Source organism: Mauremys reevesii, linkage group 12 (genome assembly GCF_016161935.1).
Source record: "Mauremys reevesii isolate NIE-2019 linkage group 12, ASM1616193v1, whole genome shotgun sequence".
Classification (NCBI taxonomy): Eukaryota; Metazoa; Chordata; order Testudines; family Geoemydidae; genus Mauremys; species Mauremys reevesii.
In genome coordinates, this window is record NC_052634.1 from 48467758 (window position 1) to 48472765 (window position 5008).

The following is a 5008-nucleotide window of genomic DNA, read 5'->3' on the forward strand; positions in this document are numbered from 1 at the left end:
GGGGCCCATGGCTCTGTAGCAGGAATGCAGGGCAGGCAAGTTCACGGCAGGCATTGTGGGATACTGGGGAAGGTGAGTTATGGTGATATAATGAACAGCAGTGTTTACTCTGTCACTTTAAGTTTGCTGCAAAAAGCTCTAGACCTCTCATCGAAGTCGTTTTATTTTGTCAGCAAAACAGGGCAGTTTTGTCGCCAGACGTGGCATTGCAGTGTGTACACCAGCCACAAGCTGCCGACCAAGGGAGCGTTGTGTGTTTTTCACACACCTGAGCAATATAATTCTGCTGAAACAACTTTGTAGTGCAGACCTGGCCAAAGATTCACTCACATACAGCTTGCAAGGAAAACATCACCTGCTCCTCTGCTTTGCAGAATCCAAACACAACCAAAGCTTGTCAGGCCCTGGTGGTGATGGCAGGGAGTCAGGTGTGTGCAGACAGTGTGTTTTAATCATGTACAGGCACCATGGCTTAGCTGGTTAAAGCATTTGTTTCGTAAACAGAAGATCCTGGGTTCAACTCCCAGTGGTGCCTTGTTGACTGGTTGTTGGAGCACCTGTTATTGACTACTGTCAGAAGACAAGGTTCAGAGCTAGGTAGGCTTTTGATCTAGCCCAGTTTGCATCAAGGACAGAATAACTGTACCTGGCATTTGAGGCCTGAGAGCTTCACCCTTGCCTGAAAAGTACCCACCATTAACGGGTCTGGATTCCAAATGCAAAAACCTTGTGGGAAATAGAAATGGATGTATGTTTTGTTTTTGCATGTGCTGTTCCTGGTGTGTAAAGACAGAGGCATTTTTGAATCTCTTAGAATTGTTGTTAGTGCTGCAGTGCTGAAATCACTCTCACTAACTTTATGCCATGCCATCTCTTTCGCAGTATATTTTGACCCTGGGAGGTAAAAGGCTGCTCTTTATGTGGTGTTATGGAGTGAGGTAGCAAACGTTGATTGCAGAGGTGGTGCGTGTGCCACAAAAATCGTTCCCCCCTTCCCTCCCCTGATCTGGTCCCAGAGTCCATGATTTGCATAAACCCACCCACTGACCAGTGACTAACAATCTCGCCCTGCTAACTCTTCCAGCAAAACAGGCCAAAGAAACTGTATGCAAGCGCTGTACCACAGCTCCGGTGCTCTTTTCGGTTCCTTCCCACAGAACTTTTGCTCCATACCAGTCCAGTTCCTTGCTGTTGCTTGTCTATCCACTGCATGCATGTGCTATACCGTACCCTGAGCTGATGCCCGGCTTTTGTGCTCAATGCAGCCTGGCCTGTCTGTGTCTCTGTGGCGCAATGGGTCAGCGCGTTTGGCTATTAACCAAAAAGATGGTGGTTTGAGCCCACCCAGGGACAGCGCTAAGCCCGTGCTACTTCCTTCCTTGCTTGTGGGGAGCCTCAAAGGTCCCATTTTGCTGCCTCTTGGCCTCAGTGCTTCCAGCTGCTGATCCAAACAACGGGCTCGATGCCATTCAGAAACCCATCTCCCAGCAGCCGTGCCGGAGGCTCAGGCTTAATCGTCAAAGTCGAGCACAAAAACTTTCAGCCGGGAACATTTCGCTCCCTTCCCGCCTCCGCCCAAGCGGCAAGGGAGAAGCGGACGAGACACGCCGGCTCAAAGACGCCTCCCTCCCACTTCCCTCTACGCTGTGCAAAGCTCTTGGCCTGCCTCATGCCTCGTCAGGAAAGCGCGGCCATGCGGCCCAAGCCTGAGTCACGTCCGCAGCCTGGCCCGCCCCGGCTGACGGCCGCGCAGAGCCACGCGAGTCAATGGCAGGTCGAGTCCGGAGCCTCGGCTCTTTCCCCTGACAGCCACACACACAGCGCTGCCTAGCGCCCCGAGAGCCTCCCTCGTGTTCTCCCGCAGCCGCCGCCTGCCGGTGTGGGTGGGAAAAGGGGACCAGGAAGCACTGCAGCCTCATTCCAGGACAGGAGGCCCTCGCCACGCCCAGGCCTGCCTCTTGCCTTCAGCCCAGGCAGCCAGAGGTGCCCGGGAGCTCCCTGGCAGGCCGCTTCGCCTCAGCCACCTCTTGGTGCTCTGCTGGTCACCGCCTCGCTTGAAGGCCCAGAGGGAAAAGAAGCAAGTGCACGCGTAGCAGAGGATGGTTTTGATCCATCGACCTCTGGGTTATGGGCCCAGCACGCTCCCGCTGTGCCACTCTGCTGGTTTTTCACACCCTCCCCCTGCCACCCAGCCGCCACTATCCGGATTAGTGCCTTACATGCTCTCACGCTGGCAGGCAGATGCGCAGGCTGCTAGGCAGCTGCCCTGGTCACAGGATTTTACAGCTTCTGCAGGGTAAAAGGGATCTGTTTGGGGTTTGGACCCCACTGGGAGCTGGGTAGCTGAGTGCCGCAGACGGGAGCACTTCTTAAACTGTTTTCAGTTAAGCCTTCAGCTTGTGGGGGACGAGGTTCAGCCTTGGATCCGTGTCTGCAGCAGGCAAGCGCGTCTGGCTCAATCCCCCCTGCCGCTGTATTAGCAGACTAAAACCCGGAGCAAACGCACATGCCTTGCAAAGGAACAGGAGCCGGGATCTCGAACAAAAGTCAACATTTTATTAAGATGACGTTCAAAGAAAAAAAAAAGTGTACGGTACAGCGTTTAAGCGTAGAAGTTTCTGGTGCTCAGGGAACAATGTACAGCTTACCCAAGGGGTGCGAAGTTCGGTTTAAGATTGGGTGGCGTAAGGAATACATAATCTGCCATAGCCCCGACTGGGGGTAAAAGGTTAATGTACAGACACTGAGTTAGGAGGGTATGTTGTCCATATGAGGGCTACATTCAGGTGTGGAGTATAACGAGCAGATTTGACGATGAGGATGGATTGACCCGCGTTTGGTGAGGTTTAACATTCGGTGTTTTGGAATCTTTGCCACAATCTAGTTGAAGCAGGGTCAGTATGAAGTCTACCCTGCCATCTGTTGGTGATGTGTTGTCAAGGCCTTTTGGGGCTGATGTCATTTGCATGGTTACACCCACCCCGGATAGCATGATGGGAGTGCTTGTCCAAACGGTCATTTCAGGTGCTGTGGGATCCCCAGTCTCTTTCTTATTGGGGCAGGAGTAATCCAGTGTATTTTCCTGTTGATTTTGGATCCAGGACAGAGTAACTGTACCTTGCATTTGAGGCCTGAGAGCGTCACCCTGTCCTGGAAAGTACTCACCATTAAGGGGCATGGGTTCCAAAGGGCAAAATGGGGTGGCAGGTAAGAATAGATGTTTGTTGGTGTTTTGCCAGTGCTGGTTCTGCTGATGTCCTTTCTGCTGTCCCTGGTGTGGAAAGACAGCGATGGTTTTGAATCTCTTAAAACTGTTACTAGCTAGCCAGGGGCTTACCCTAAGCTTATACAGTTAGATTTCTTTCACGGTGTATTTTGGTCCTGAGAAGTAAAAGGCTGCTCTGTGTGGTGTTATGGAGTGAGGGAGCAAACATTGATTGCAGAGGCAGTGCATGTGCCCCAGAAGTCATGTGCCCCTGCTGCTGCTCCTGTCCAAGAGTCCAGTATTTGCATAAACCCACCCACTGACCTGTGACTAACAATCTTGCTCTGCTAATTTTTCTAGCTAAACTGTTCTGCCTCATTCAGCTTTTAAGTGAGATCAGATAGTAGCAGCTTAATTATATCTAAAATTTATATCTAAGCATCAGTGATTCTATGGGTGTTTTATAGAACATTTTGTGTAATGGGATCATAAATAACTTTATTTTAAACTAAGGAGAGAAAAAGATCATAACATCTTCATTTAGAGATTTAAAAAATAATTTCATAGTGACACTTACAAATAATGGTTTTCAATTTCTCTTAATTCACTTTGCTTTGGAACCCATGTCCCTTGTATAACGAGTTTTATGTAGGTTCGGGTGAGTCCCAAAATCAAGAACTGCTATGTACTATTCTACTGTCCTTGATTCATATCACCAGGATAACTACACTCTTGCCCTAATAAGAAAGAGTTTGGGGATCCCACAGCAGCCAAAATCACCATTTGGACAAACACACCCATCATTCAATGCGGGGTGGGTGTGACCATGTACATCAGCAACAAAAGGCCTTTACAACACCTCACCAACAGATGGCAGAGTAGAGTTCATTCTGACCCTGCTTACATCCTCCTGCCAGCCAAGAATTGGTGGTCCTGATAAATCATACTCCCTATTATACCAACTCATTGGTATTGAATGCTGAAGTTATGGCTAGCAAATGTAGCCACCCATCTCTGCCCTGTAGCATCCAGCTTAGCCCTTGTTAACACATAAGTCAGTGGATTGTTCTCTGTCCATATTTGAAACTGAGCACCAGAGAAGTAGTCTCCAAATTTCTCAGTGATGGCCCATTTCAAGGCCAAGAACTGCAGCTGGTGGGTGGGATAGAGAGTTTCGCTATCAGACAGTCCTCAGCTGGCAAAGGCCACAGATTTACATTTAACTTCCACTTCCTGGTAGGAGAGTGCTCCCATACCCTAATAATATTAATTTGGAAAATATGATGAAAATTTATTAGCTTACATTTTATTTAATTTAATTGAGTTATAAAGTTACAGTTGCATTACTGCTATTCAAAAGATACATATGGCATTATATGCAGCAAAGTTTTGGTTAATATACTCACACCCTTCCTTGATAACCTGGTGGTAAGAGACACAGGACCAGCCTTGCAGTTCAGGTTTCTTAATTCTTGAGTGAAAGATGCAGTGCTTAGAAAAAGCTAATGTTACTTACGGTTTACTTGACTAAGTTAAACTTAAAATCAAAACCTAATAAACAAAGAATAAAAACGTAGGGAAACCAAGCTTAGCCTAGTACCCTTGAAACGTAAAGTTTAAGAACAAGTATAGCCAGGGCCAGCCTTAGGATTTATGGTGCCCTAGGCAGGATTATTAAACTGGTGCCCCTGTGCCTGTCTTGCTCTTAGCAACACAAACAGAAGCTTACACTGTTGGAAAACTTGCCACATGCATGTTATTAAAACCAGTTTAACTTAATGAAGCACACTGTAATGCTGATGG

The 5008-nt window shown here is 48.2% G+C and overlaps 2 non-coding genes across 2 annotated transcripts; both read left to right on the forward strand.

The window, feature by feature from the left end:
• The first annotated feature begins 461 nt into the window (after positions 1 to 461).
• On the forward strand, positions 462 to 535 carry TRNAT-CGU. The gene has a single exon. It is a non-coding gene; the product is annotated as a tRNA-Thr (tRNA).
• Positions 536 to 1279: 744 nt separating this feature from the next.
• On the forward strand, positions 1280 to 1353 carry TRNAN-AUU. Its single transcript has one exon. It is a non-coding gene; the product is annotated as a tRNA-Asn (tRNA).
• Positions 1354 to 5008: the final 3655 nt, after the last annotated feature.